Raw genomic sequence first — 16,776 nt, 5'->3', positions numbered from 1 at the left:
GTAACAACAGCGCCTGTGTAACTTGCAATCTTATGATTCTGAACAAAGATCCGTTAACACGTCATTATAACATATTTACTACATACCATAATTTTAATTATTAGTGCTACTCCATTATATCTTTAATAAATATGAGATATTAAACCTAAACAAATTTCTGTTTTATAATAATTGATCGAGATTTAACTTGATTGATATAGATATTATTGTAAATACAGAAAGGTGTGAATTTAAATTGAAGTTAATAACATAAATTGCAGTAAATTTTTTTTGGAGGGACCTTACTCTTTTAATTCTAAATTATTTGAATTTAACCCATGACAACTCATGTACCCAAAAAAGTATACATCCTTTTCTTTATAAAGACTAAAGTATATCACACTTTACTATACTTCAGTGTAAACTTTTATGATTGTATTTTAATTTCTAATTTTCAATTTGTCGAAATTTACATAAATTTTCTAAGTAATATAGAAGTAAAATTCAATTAAATTGAATAATAAAATGAAGGGTTTGAATAAAAATTTTATATTAAAATTAATATTTTGATTGTAAAAATTAAAATAGAAATTTAACAATTTATATGTTTAAAGTTTAAATTTTAATCTAGTATTATTTTATTAAAAAATGAAAAGATAAAAATATCCTTACATTAATATTTATTTCTTTATAAAGATAAGAGTTTTTTTAATAATTTTTAACTGAATTAATGTAAAATTAATTTGTGATACTAATTCAATTAAATAGATTAATATAAATAAAGCAATAGATACACAACCAAAATATATTCCAAATACTACCACATACTCTCTCTTCTTCTTCTTCTTTTTTTCAATTTTTTAATTACACGTGTCTTATATAAAAATTAAAAATTTATCGACAATGTATTAAATAAAATTTTTACAAAAAATTTAATGGGTAAAAATAACGTGTAGGTCATCAAATTATATTTTATTCCCTCAATTCAAAAAATAGACAATTTAGTCAATATATGTTAAATTGTTAAAAATTAATGTGACTAACAAAATAATCAAACAATAATATGACATGCTATGCCATGCATTCCTTATACTGATGTACAAAAATCAAATTTTAATAATTGAAATAAATAAAATTTATAAAAAAATGTTCATTTATTTAACATATAATGATTATTTTATCATTTTTTTAATTTAAAATTTTAGAAACCAACGATAATAACAATAAATTAAGGAGCGAAGGAAACAAAGATTTAGAAAAGTGACATTTCTTTTATTTCTTTTTTTAGCTACTTTGATTGGAAAACAAACGTGGAAAAAGAGATGGCATTGATATAAAATTTAATGTGGAAGGCTTTTTATAAGTGATAAAGAATGGCAAATTGTGGCCTATTTTTATAGGTTTGGTAATTTGGGTTAGTTTGGATGGGTAGTTTAACTGTAAAAATAATGATGATGGTGAGATTAGATACTAAGATAAAAAACAAGTTAAATGCATCGCACACACTCAATCACTCATCCAAACTCATCCTTCTTTTTAATTTGCATCAAATTTCAACTATTTTAAACTCGCAAAATAAATACCCAATTTCTTTGTGGCTAAAGAAACATCCCATCCACACTAGTCACTATAAGTATTCACACATTTCAAGTTATCTGTTTTCTTCATAATTATTATTCATTTTTGTCTTGCCATAAATGCAAATATAATCCCCACCTCTTTATAGCAATTTGGAATTTTTAAAATTTTAGGATAAATTTAGATTGACGGTGCATTTAATCGTGGTTATTGTAAAAATAACAGTGATGATGAAATTAGATATTGAATAATAATATAACGTGAAACAAATAGTAAACTAAACACACTATATCGTACCCAATCACCCATCTAAACTCCTCTTAATTATCTACTTTTTTTTATTATTCACCATGTTTTGTAGTATATTCACCATGTTTTGTAGTATTACCTTTCAAAATTCTCTCAATTCTACTTCTTCTTTTATTATTAAAGGTTTTGGTTGATTAATATGTATAAGTATAGGTGCATTTAAAAGTCCTTAACATATATTTTTAGTATAGGCTACTAACCATGATTAAAGATTAAGGATGGTAAAATTCAAATCATTCCATAAATTTTAAATTATTTTAGTTTCAATAAAATATTTATTGCATCATAAAATAAATTTAAAATTCTTCTAATTTGCTAATAAAACTTTGGTATTGTTGGTAAATATTGAGATTTCAAATTCATTTGGACTAAATCAATATATAAATGACTAAAACATAATATTTTAAATATAAGTGACTAAAATGTAATATTAAATAAATAAAAATGACTATTTTTACAATTTACCCAATAATAAATTTAACAGGCCTGTATCCTAAAAATTTCGAGGTATCAAAATTCAAATTTCATCCTACTTTGATTTAATTTAAATTTATTATTTTAATGTATTACATATTCAATTTACTTGCGATTTTAATTATAATTATGGATATATTTATAATGCTTTTACGAACTCAAACGGAAGACGCAAAAACTCCATGGGATTATGATTTTTCAAACATATTTAAAATTATAAAAAATAGTAAAAATATTTGTATGCATTACACGTGTATGAAGATTTTTATTTTGGAGAAAGATGGGGAAATTATATAATATGAAGAAAGATTGTTGTGAGAATGTTCACCAGTATTGCACATGGAACCTGACATAACCTATAAAGATATTATTGATGGTAAAAGCGGCCACCGCCCAAAATTTTCCAATCATGCATCCACGTCCTTTTAATTTAATTTAATAATGATATTAAACACCATATACTTAAATAATATTAATAAATATATACATTATAATATTATTATATATCAATGTTCACAGCTCGAATCTCAGGTAGGGTTTGAGTTGTGGGTTTCGGGTCACCCACCTATAACTCGAATAAGTCCCACTAGACGATTGAATGCAAGGTGGACTCACACGAAGTAAGAGAAAACTGCGGTCTCAATTCACGTATGCTTAAAGAGTTCGCAAAAACAAGACCACGTGATCTGACAGGCAACCTAGAGTGAAATACGTATTTAACATGCCTAAAGTCCACTCAATATTTCAGTCTTAAAAATAATAGAGTCGAATAATAATATATATAAATACTCGAATATTAATAAATACGATAAAATTAGAGCGGTTTAAATTAAAATCTCCTTTTTTAAATCAAACCAAAGTCATAGTGCCAATTACTAATATGCTTCCATTTGGCGTTTCAAAATCTATTAAAGGTCTATGATTTTGATGCTGTCTTATCAAACACCGATTTTGGAAGCAGTCTTGTCAAAAGACAGAAAATATTAGCTACTCTCCATTAAATTTCATAATTTAATTTCCTTATATTATAGATTTTTAAGTTAATTATGTAAATCGGTTTTTACGGAATTGTGATTAAAATTTTTATCATATAGTTAAAATTTTATTATTTTATTCTCATTTGTATTTTTTTATGAAAAAATTAATGGTTAATTTTAATAAATAGTTATTTAGATTATTTTTAAAAAATAATTTTGTAAATTTTTATCAATTTTATATTTCTGATTAAATTAGTATCATAAAACACGATTTGGAAAATAATTAAAACACTCAATATTAATACTATTATTTTAGTATTTTGCTGAGTTAGTGTCACCATTAATGATTGCACTAATTTAATTATGAAATTACAAAAATATTTATTCTTTTAATTTATAATTAATATTATTATAATGTCACTTTTGTCTTTTTATATGTTTATATCGTTGTTAAATAAAAAATTAAAAAATAAGAAATCCGATGATCGAGTACATGTTCAATAATGTTAAAATACAAATTCATCATCCAACAAATTTTAAAAAAAATTAAACGTAAAATATTTTTTTACTCGTATCGAGATTGTGACAACATCTAATTTAAAATAAGTAATGTTATTAAAAAGGTACATTAGTCTTCTTATACTTTTAATTAAAAAATAAAAAAACTTACTTCTTAAGATTTGGACCTATAATATCAACGTTTTTTAAATCGGATCGATGGTTGAACTGATTAGGTCACCAATTCGCTGGTCCAATTAAAAAATTATTAAAAATTAAAAAAAACTTAAAATTTTTAAAAATCTCAATCTAACCAGTTCACAATCTAACTGATTCAAAGCTAGTTCCCGGACCGATCCCCCAATTAATTTATGATCTAACCGATCTAATTCGATTCAAAAGCATTGCATAACACTAGCATTAATAAACATCAACTTTACTACTTCAAGTCTTCAACCAAAGCTTCAATTTGATTTTTTATTATTATAAAATTTAATAGTTTTTAGACACAAAAAAAATCCCACTTGTCATTTTTTATTAACTTAATGTCAACATTAACCAATCACCAACTTAATTGTTAATTTACTAAAAATCCAATATTTATACAAAGGGATAACTATTATATTATTTTTAAGGTTTTTTTTGGTATTTTTATATAAATTTTAAAAACACATGGACATAAAAATATTTGAACTTAAAATTTCAAGCATTTGCTCCTCCATCGTTACCATTTTAACTAAAACAATATTTAGCCTCTTTATCAATATTTTATATATTTATTAAATAATCGTTTCACCCACATCACATGTTTTGATATAATCTAGCGTTTATACTTATTATATTTAAGATTTTTACCTAAGTTTATATCACATATCAACCAGATTTCGGCTCTAAACTTAATCGCTAAGCTATCCCATCATTTTTACAAAGTAATATATATTATTTTAAGGACAATTTTATCTTTTCATATAAAATTTTAAACTGCACAGACATAATGTCAGAGGTTGGCACGGCCTTGCCCCCTTAAAAAGAAAATTCAGCCTTTTAAAAATAATAAAATTACACTTTGTCTCCTCTTTTAAATATGAAAACAAAAATTATAATTAATAAATGATAAAATTACATTTCAATCTCTCAAAATTTTTATAATTCATTTTCAACCCTACCTAAAAAAATTTCTAACTTTCGCCTCTAAAAAAATCTGGGATTCAAACCTAAAATGTTTGTTACATACATATTTCACCCACATTGTAAATAAACAATAATCTAATATAAATAATATATTAAAATAACAATAATATCATATTATATTTCCGTACTATCATTTAAAAAATATATATTATACCACACTACTGGCTGTATTAAATTGATAAATCTTTAAGTTAAAAAAAAGTTTAGTCTATGTGATAGTTGGACAAAAGCAAGTTTTCCATTGGTCTTTTCTTTAAGATAAAGGCAGCATGTACGTTTGCAATCAAATTGCAATTATTAATTATGATTTGGCTGACATTTGTGTAATCAAACAAATTTTGGACTCCTTTTTTACACTAAAATCATAAAACAATAATTAGAGTGTGACTAATATTGAAGACTATTAATTTGAATAGTTAACAAGTCTCAATCATTGTGACCAAATCTTTAAATCAAATAAATTGTGGACACATTAACACTAATTAGCCGTATTACATTGTACCTCTCTTATTTATGTATATTATTAAACTTTAAACACTAGATTAAGACTTGCAATAAAATTTTAAATATGTTTTGGTTTTATAATTCATAAATCCATTTTTTTCTCCTTAAGTTGTTGCTTTCATTGCAACATAATGGTTAAAATATTTAATTTGATTTACTTAGTCCAATTTTTAAGGTATAAATTTGATATTTTGCAAAATTGGTATGAATTTTGATTTTGTACAATTTTATATATGAAATTTCAATCTGATCCGATTCTTATAAATTATTAACACAATTATTGATATAACATTATTTTATGTTTATATATTGCATACATAAATAATTATATTTATCCAATATAAAAATAAATTAATGTATTTATTTCTTTAAATATGTATGATTAAATCAAAATTAAAATTTCAAGTATACGTTTAAACCATAATTAAAGTTTCACGTGTGTAATTATACCAAATTAAAATTTATGTATATAATTATATATTAAATCAAAGTTCATGAGTAATTTTAAAATTTGTTCCTTTTATTTTAATATAAAAGATTCATGCTAAAGTTATGTTAGCATGCAGGATAAATATATATATATATTAAAGGTTAAGTGTATTATTATTATTGTAAATAAAATGGGACTAATTTAGAGCTTGAGTTGATGAGGCAATATGATGATGTAATTGTATGGCTATAAATAATGAAATGTTGTCATCTATAATCTATATGCCTGCTCAAACTTTTTTAAATTTTTTAGTCTTTCATTCATATATGGTTTAATTCACAATTTAGCTTTTTGAAATTTTTTTATTTTTTTATTTTGATATTTATAATATTAATTTTCTTTATTTTTTGTCTATTTTATAATGGGTGTTTAAAAAATTGTTAGGTAACATTGACTAATGAAAAATACCCTGTGACATATTTTGGCCAATGAAAAAATATCGCGTGGCAGTTAAGTTTATTTAAATAAAAATTTTAAATTAAAATTAAAAATATAAATATAGTATTAAATATTAATAAATAGTTTTGACTTTGGTAAACTGTTGACTAATTATTAACCATCCAGTTGGAGCTATTAGAATACATCACATGTCTTTCTTTCTTTTTGGTATTATATATATCATATTGACTAAAACTGTAAAAAAATCATATATATATTAATATTTTTGTTAAATTCTAAAATATATAATTATTAAATTAAAAAATTAAAATAATGTATAAAAATTGAACCCATAAATAGGAGGATAATACATTTCAGAGTCTTGAACACACATTCTCCTGCATTAATTATTTTGTACTCTTAGCAAAATTAAGAAATTCAATTTAGTTTTTCTAATTTTTTATTAATTGGAAATTTTATAATTTTAATTATTTTACAAAATTAATAATTTAATTTTAAATATTTTTAATACTAAAATTTTATTTTATTTCGACCCCCAAATAAATTTGCTGTTATATATTTTACAAAATTATCATAGTGATTAATATTCTAATTTTTTTTTATATGCGTAGTATTCATGTTATTTTCGATTTAATTAAAATTCTTCTAAAGTATCTATGTCTAAGTTTTTTTTTTCTTTTTACATTTTTTATTTCAACTTAAATTTATTTATAATGATTAATTTAATTAAATAATTTTTTAAGTATTAAAACTAATCGCAATAGAGAGTAGACGAATTTTCTAATAATTTTGAATAAATTGTGAGTATTTTTGTTCTATCTATAAGTGGTTTTAAAAAATGATACGTCCTTTTTTTTAATATCTATTTTTTAATATTTTATTAAACCTATATACGAGACTTATTAATTTCATAATCTTATTTGTGAAGCCTTAAAAACTTCAGCCACAATATATTAAATATTTTCCATTGAATAAATGTGTTTCAAAATGACTTTAAAGAGGGATATTTTCATGTGATTAATATTTTTCATAAAACTTTTCACTCTTTGCATGTGATTTGTGTGACTCAAATTATCTTCTACTTTACAAGATAGACAATGATAGCCCTGTTACAAAACCCAATATTATTGTTTTGAATAATAAGTACAGACACAAGTAGTCTATCTGATATGGCTTATTTTGGGTCAAATTATTTAAGTTTTTCAATCTCGAGTTGGTTCGTCCAAACTCGTCCATTTTACTATTTAAAAATAATAAAAATAATTGTACATTAATATTTATAATTACAAATATTTCTATTACTTTTTAAACAATAAACTTGACATTTGGGCAAATTAAGTAGAATTAAGCTCAAATTTGAAGTTTTTATTAGAATCTAACATCAACCCAGAGGCGAAGCCAGGAAAATCTTATAGGGAAAGCTAAAATTAAATTGTAACGTAATTTCATCATTTTAATAGTCTATATCTTTATAAATTTTACAGGATTAAAATAATTTTTTAATTGTAACGTAATTTCATCATTTTAATAGTCTATATCTTTATAAATTTTAAAGGATTAAAATAATTTTTTATCATTTTTAAGAAAGCTAATGTACAATTTTATTTGTACTAATTTTAAAGGATTTAAATGAAAAATTTTCTATTTTAATGGGAACTGAAATCTTACCAACTCTCTTACTATGCCCCTGTCTCGACCTAACCTAGCTTAACCTGTAAACAACTTTACTAATAGGTCAACTTAATTTAAGCTTTGGTCAATTATTAAGGGATATTTTTTGGTGGCTACCTATGGCACTTCTACATTCAAGGATAAAAATGTTAAAAGAAAATTTTGATATTGTTAGTAAAGGTTAAAGTTTCGGGCCATTGAACATTTATTATACGAGTGATAAAGGAAAAAATTTCATGTGTAATTGTTATGCGTGTATCTTTAGTCCTTTTATGTCAAACTGCCAAAAGTAAGTTGTTTTTTTGGTATATTAAGTTTCTTCATCTATTTGTGCCCCGTTAATCAATTGTGTATTTATAATTGTAATTTATTGTATATGTAATTGTAAACTCAAAAAAATTAAAAATAACTAAAATTACTTGTATTACTAAAAACTTGGGTGTGAGACCAAATTGGCTACACATCTTTTTTTAACCGAGATCTCCTCCATGCCCATTTTATAGTTCTTGAATATTAATCTTTTCGAAATTCAAGACTGTCCTCCCAACAATGTTACTTTAAGGTCTGAATTGTTTCAATTAAAAATAAATTAACATAAATTTTCGTCATGTAAGGCACAATTATTTAATTATATCAATAAGTTTTTATTATTAAAAAATAGATAATAATGTATAAATTTCTTTTTTGGTAGATAAAGAAGCAAAATACTTTTAGCCATAACAGGAACTATATTTGACACCAACACTATTTTGTAGAATCTCCATCTCAATTATCTTGGGAGAAACATCGTTGCCATGGAATCTAGAATCATATTTACTGTACGTGGAGTAAACATCACCTTCACATACCATTCCCTTGCAGCTCTCTGATGATTTGTGCTAGATTTTCTTCTATATTCTCTTCTTGACTATTCATATATGACTTAGATTATTAAGATAAAAATTGTCTTATCATACATACTAGTATTATATCCCTGCAGGGGTTAAAATTTTTATTTTAGTATTAAAAATTAATTTAGAAAAATATTAAATTGTAATTATTTTAAAATTTGTAACTACGAAAAGTTAAATGTATTACAATTATTTAGATATGATTTATTTTCTAAATATAATTAAATTTAGAATTTCGTACTATATTTTTAACCAAAATTTCCATGGTAATTATGTAACAGGATTAGCATAAGTAATTTATTTTATTAATAATAAAATTTAGTGATGCAATTAGATGAAATTGAATATTTATGATTTCATTAATGTGCAGTTTACACAAAAAAAAATTCGAATTTTGGATTGAATTAGTCTGTAGCATTTTTTTTTCCAACGTATAGTAGCAGTGACTAAATTCTTCGTCCCAAATATTCTCTAAAAAATAAACAGGTAGTAATAAAACGTGGTTTATTCTTATGAGTGGAGATTGTACTCTTAATCTCATTATCCACTTTTTGTTATACTGCAATAAGTTCCATTTAACAATAAGACTTGTGGGTAATATTGGGCTTGATATTGGGTCAGTTTTGTCCTTAAAACCCATAAGAATTTGCCCTGCTTTTTGGAAGACTCATGGTTTTTCCATGGCCAATGACTCAAGTCAGTCCGTTTAAAAAACGGGTCAAGTCTCGGATAAAGTTTTTTAACCTAGCCTCGGTTTGAATTTGTAAAAATAAAATTATTGTTTTGTTTCTGTTTCTCACAATTTTACTGTCATTTAACGATGATGTTGCTACTATTTATTGTTATTGTTTGGATATTATATAATTATTATTTTATTGTTAATTTTGTTTCTATTTTAGAGATATTTACTTGTTAAGTTGCACCTATATTAGTGTTATTTAAATATAAACACTTTTTAATTTATTTTTAATTTTTTATAAAATATTTATTTTAATATTTTTAGTATTTTTGATGTATTATATATTTTTATTTTTATATAAAAATAAAATAAAATATTTTTAATAAAGACCAAACCCAAACCTATCGAACGAAACTAAAATTTTACTAAAACCTAACTTGATCTAATCATTATTAATATAACTATAATTGGAAAGAAAATAAGTATAGTTTGAGTTTTTCATTTTCATATGCAGTAAATTACATATAAACTATACATATTTATATATAATACACCATAATTTTAGTCCGTAATTGTAGACATTACTGGAAATAAAATATAAACAAATATTTTTTGAATTTGTTATTGTTTATATTTATTTCAATTCTATTATTCTTTATTTATTTATTTTATTGCAATATTATAATAAAGTTGAAACACTTTTCAATTTCCATTTTATTGCATTATGTAAAAACTCAATTTTCATTATATATATATGTATTTATGATCACTAACCCGAAAATTAAATAAGATCCGGTTCGCTTACCGCGATCCGATTAGAACTCACTAAATAGATGCGTGCAAGCTTAACCATACGAAGCTCGCAAGGGGAGCTCGAGGACTTAGCCGCACACATTTGAGGGTGTTCGTAAAGAGAGCTCGCAGTCTTGGTTCGCATATGCCCAAGGAGCATCAAACAAGCTGCCCGGAACAGTAAACGTATCCAGCATGCATAGAGTCTACTAAAAACGTCAATTCTATAAACAATAGCTATGTATATAAATATTTGATTATCTCCTCTAGCGAGACACGATGGAAAAGTACTCAACAATATATATGATATAATATATTTTATTTACTTAAAATATCTTTAATGATAAAAATAATTTCTAATGTTCAATTTTTTCATTAAAAAATAATATAAAAGAGTTTTTAGAAACTCTTAATCTTTGAGTTTCCCAATACTGGATTAACTGTTCATTGGAGAATTTCTAAAAACTAACGCACTGAAATTTTAATTGGTATACAAGGAAAAGAAAGGAAAGAATCTCACATCATGACAACCAAAAGGGTTAATCGCAACATAAACACTTTCATGTTTTTCACTTTTTTACAGGGCTTACATTATTTGTAATTTCCTCATTAAATATTATTATTTAATTGATTTTAGAGTATACTATCAAAATAGTTATTTTTGTTTACCTCATGTTATATTTTAGCCATTCATGTTTGAAATGTTACGTTTTAGTCACTTATGTCAACATGTTGTAATATTTTAGTCACTGAGTCATTAATTGTTGTTAACGGTGTAACGGTAAGCTGATGTGACGCGTTAAATTATCATTTTAAACAAAATTTAGGTTAAATTATACATTTGGTCCCTATATTTTTCGTTTTGAGCAATTTAATTTTTTTATGTTCTTTCAACTTTTTTTTTCCATTCTCTTCTGTTTCTCCCTCTCTTTGATTGTTCTTCCCAATTTAAATTGTTCAAAAAAAGTATAGGGACTAGTTTTAACAAATGAAAAATATAGAAAAATTATGGTAATAGAGATTGAGAAGGCAAGAAAATAGAGGGCGAAGGAGAAGGGAATGGAATGGAAAAAAGAACAAGGAAAGTTCAAAGAACGTAAAACAAAAAAAAAGTTTAAAATGATGATTTAGGGTACCACGTCATCTTTAGACTGTTAATGAAAATTAACGCTCAATGATTAAAATGTTGCAACACGATAATGTAAGTGACTAAAACGTAACATTTCAAACATAAGTGACTAAATATAACCTGAGATAAATAAAAATGACTATTTTTATAATTTACCATTGATTCTAATATCAATTATAAATTTTCTTTGAAAAGTGATTCTAAGATTTTTAAAATTTTTGTAATCATATTATATTTAAAATATTAAAAATTAAAAAAATTATGAAGTAATTTTTTAATTTTATTTATTAAATATAATAATCCTGTGCGGGTAAAAAAACTAATTTTCATGGATGATTTAAAAATAAGTACATTTCATTAGTAGTCATCTAACTGCTAGTAAATTTTTTTTGTTCACTTTAAAAAATTACGAAATGATTACTTAACTATTTGATTTTTTTTTTGTCACCAACCATTAAATAATTAACAAAAAATTGAGGCGGTAACTTTTAAAATTTGTATAATAATAAATTTAGCCCTCATTTAACCCTTCACATTTACATATTAAACAAGTTTTTAATACCTAATGAGCCTTCAATATATATAGTTTGTAACAAATCTATATCATTGAGGATCAAAGGATGGAACTTTGGACAATGTGATTCGAGGATATATTGTAGCTTCGACCACTAGGAAGCGATTGGTTTGGGAAGAGAAACTTGTCGAGTTCATGACTATGCAGATTCCTGAATGTGTAAACAAGAACCTTTCTAATCCCGGTTATTTTGCTAGGGATTGTAATGGTTGGGACGTGCTCTTTAATATTTTATGTTGGAAACTATGGAAGCGTAGGAATAGATTCATCTTTGATAGTGATTATATTTTATGTTGGAAACTATGGAAGCGTAGGAATAGATTCATCTTTGATAGTGATTTTGTAGAGCATGAAACTGTATTGGAAAAGAGTATGCAACTGCAGCAACAATGTAGTGGTGCGATGGAGAATGTTGAGAACAGTATTATAAGCAGCCGATTGAGAAAAGTGAAGTTGGTTTGTTGGTGGAAACCTGATTTGGGATGGTACAAATTGAATATTGATAGTTGCTTGTAATGCTTCAACTGACATGTCTGCTTTTTGGGTTTTTTAGACTCCTTGGCTCATGTTCAATATGAGAAGCAGAGGTATGGGGTGTGGTTGAAGGACTCATGCTTGTTTGGAGGAATGGACAGAAACAGTAAATTCTTGAAGTGGATAGTATTGATGTTGTTAGCGTATTGAAAAGTGGTGCTAAAGATACAGAGTTTAACTTAATTCGAAAAACTCGAGACTATTTGAAGTAGTGAGAGGTGGTTATCCAACATGTAATAAACTTGCTAATAGCTTAGAATAGATGGCTTGAGGGCAAACATTACAAAGTGTTTTCTATTATTCTTCTCCAGTGGCGCTTCTTGATCAACTTGGTCATGATACTATCAGTTCTATATCATCAAAACTCTTTCATTTGAATCTTTTATCTTAAGCTAAAGATCAACTAGCAAACTTAGAAAAATAGAATTACAAAACAAACCCTAAATCAACATTACAGAAGCTTACAAAATAGTGGGGAAGATGATCAGCAAACGAAACCGAAGTTGCCATTGTCGAAGTTAAGAGCATAACTGAAAGGATCATAGTGGAAGCTGAACTCATGTTTTGATGTCCTAACCTTCATTTGTCTCCTTATCTCTGCTCTAACCTTCAAAAACTTGCTCCTCAACTTCCTCTTCCCTTGCATAACCACCATTTTTGGTTCAAAACATAACCCAACTACTCCCATTTTCCCTTTAAACAAAAACCCAGAACAAGCAACGCATATATAGAGAGCTAGAGCAAAACAAGAGTACAGTATTCAGTTTCATTTCATAGATTCTAAAAAAGCTGTGTTAGTGGAGCAGTTAACCAGGCAAAGGTCTTTCTATCTTATCTGCTGTCATGTCACTGGCAACAAAGCCTACGGCGCTGTCTCTGGTCTTTTGTATAACAAGATTCTGAAAGAGAGAGAACCCATAATATTGGCTGAGAGGTACCTTTTTTGTTTCATTTTTGTAAACGTGACGCCATTAATACACAGGGTTTTCTTCTTCTTCTTTATTTGATTGATTGGATTCTTAGATTTTTCACTTTTTGGGGGTCTGATAGATAGATGATTAGGTTGGATTTCTTTTGATTTATACCTTTTTTTTTTGCTTTGTATTATCTTTCTTTGTTGTTTGTGTGTTCTTTTAAGGGAAAAACAGAAACCTCTTTCTCCATGAGTAAATATATGTTTTCTTATTGATCATTAATATTCCAATTTGATTTTTACTTTTAACTGACATGAATATGTTTATATCAGATTTTATATAATATTTTTTTTTTAGTATTTTCTTTTATTTGATTTTATATTGAATCTCAAGTAAATTCAAAATTTATTAAGCTGAACTCTTACGTACACAAAAACAATTCTCTCGTGATGTTACTTTTTCATCATCTATAAAACTCGAATTTAAAATTTGCTCTCCTGGTATTAAGATTTAAGTCTAAGGTTAATATAAATATATATTTTTTATTTTATTCTTTTATTTGTAGTTATAATATGGGGTGAAGACACAAAAATTTTTAAGGGTTGGAATTATTATTTTTTAATTTGTAAATAATTAAATTAAAATTTTATTATTTTTGAATTTAAAATATAATTTTATCATTATAAATTTAAAAATTTAAAGAATCTAAATAAAAAAATTTCATTTTAGAGGCGGGCCCCTAGCCACCTGTAAATACACCATTGGTTACAATTATATTAGAAATTGAATAAATATATAAACTAATAAAGAATATGAAAATTGAGCTCGAAATAAATATATACAAAAGTTTGAGGCTTTAAGTCCCCTTCTTCCTTTTTAATTTAAAATATATATTGTTGGTGTTAAAAACTAGATAAGAAATGGGCAATGTCCCAATGGGTTAAAATAACCTTTCTCCATTGTGATCTTAGGTTTGAATTCCTGCTCCTCTTTTAAATTCATAAATTTTCAACAAAAATGCCATAACATATATATATATACAATCATGCGTCTAAATTAAATAAGAAATGAGCGATAGCCCCCCAAGTAACTTGAGATAGATCGAGCCATGCATCTCCCCTCCATTTCCTTTTAAATTCGGCTAAAAATAGGGGAATTTGCAAATTGTCGTCCCTTGCCCCATTCTTTTATTATCTTTTTTCCCTAATTAGAACTTCAATTTGTCTATTTTCAAATCCTAATAGAAAATTGTCTTTTATATTTCTATTTATTCTATTTTTATTTTATCTCCCTTTTCTTTACACCATATTTTCATACTAATGGTTGATAATTATTTTGTTTTCCCTAATTAAATAATTCTCCATACAGTTGTTCTTTCTATTGATTTCGTAAGTGTTGTCAAATAGCATCCTTAATACTTGCCAAGAAACAGTAAGTATATTTCATTCAAAAGTTTAGATCTTGAATTTTTATAGAATTTCTATCTAACGTTAATCTTTCAATTCAATTACTCAATCTTTTATGGTTATTGACAAATCTCTCGATATCTTGATTAATTATAAATCAACCATTAATTCATATGTAAATGACATTTGAAGGACCTGATTTAGGTGCGTCAGATCAAAATTGAGCATAAAGAACGTCAAACAAACTCTCAATGAAAGGTGTGTGTTTTTTTACAAGTGAATTGAGGCAAAATCGTGCCTAGGATAAGGTCACATGGCCTGCCACATGTAGGGGTGTGCAAAATTCCGGTAAAACTGAAAAAATTCGGTTAACCGACCGAATTCGATTAATCGGTTGGTTAACCGAATTAATTCGATTGGGGTCGGTTAAAATTTTTTTGAGTTTTCGGTTAACGGTTAATTCGATTCGAAACCGGTCGGTTAACCGAAAAAATTCGGTTAACCAAAAAAATTAATAAAAAAATTTATAATATATATGTTGAAAACATTTTTTATTTCGAATTTTAAAAACGAAAATGTCGAGTCCCCACCAATCTTTCTGTTTAGGTGTGATCAGATCACCTAGAAATTTGGTTATTTTAATAAAATATTTCTTTTTACTAAAACAACGATTTTGGTCTTACGAAAATATGAGAAAACGGGTTCGAGAGCCGGTTACGCATGAGGAAGGATTAGCACCCTCACTACACCCAAAATTGATACCAAATCGATTAAATACTGTATTTATGTCTAAGATTTGAAAATGTTTTTTGAACTGTGGTTCCTTTTATAAACATTTGAATAGCCCAAGTTGGTCGTCAAAATTCTCTTGTTTCAAAGGAATACAGCATCACATCCAGCACGATAGGATACGATCCTTTATACCCTCGAAAGCACGATAAATTTCGACTTCTAAAAGTTTTTGTGTTGAAAACCGCAAAAGGATGCACAATTGTTTAGTCCAACGAAAAAATCGAAACCCAGGACAGTAGGGCACGATTCCTCGAATTTCTAGACATCGGACATTGCTTTATTTTAGAATTCAAAGAACATGAGTGAAATTCTAAGGGAATATTCGATTATTTTGAACAAATAGGAAATCGCAACCCAGCACGATAGGGCACAATTCTCCGAATTGCCAAACATCGAACATTACCTTCGTTTTGAAGAAATTTTAAAGACATGAATGAAATTCCAAAGGAATATTTGATTGTTTTGAACAAATAGGAAATCGCAACACAGCACGATAGGGCACGATTCCCGAATTGCCAAACATTGAGTATTGCCTTCGTTTTAAAGAATTTTTAAATGAATAGTTATAAAACTAGCTTAAAACGTATTAATTTTACTTGAAATAAGATGAAATAATTAAATTTTTTTCTTTAAAAAAGGGTTAAAAACTATAATGCAACATTTGTAAACTCGAAAGAAAAATAAAAACGTAGGGTGATATACACTCATAAAATACAATGCCAATTAATAAACTAATAATCAAGTATGGCTAATCTAAGGCAAATGTAGTCGAAATTCTAAACATGGATGGAGAATAATTGATAGGACGATACAACAAATATGCATGCAATAATAAAACAACTAATCATGAGATATCAAACAACATAAAATTAACATAATACAAAACAACTTTGATGAGCAAACCACAAGTTAGAATTTAAGATGATTTATAAAAACTAAGAATATATAAATATTTTTTAAAATAGATATTACGTAATGAAGATATTTGAATCAAAT

Source organism: Gossypium hirsutum, chromosome A03, assembly GCF_007990345.1.
Source record: "Gossypium hirsutum isolate 1008001.06 chromosome A03, Gossypium_hirsutum_v2.1, whole genome shotgun sequence".
In the NCBI taxonomy this organism is placed as follows: domain Eukaryota; kingdom Viridiplantae; phylum Streptophyta; class Magnoliopsida; order Malvales; family Malvaceae; genus Gossypium; species Gossypium hirsutum.
The sequence above is the reverse complement of the archived record's forward strand: the minus strand, read 5'-3'. Positions refer to the sequence as shown.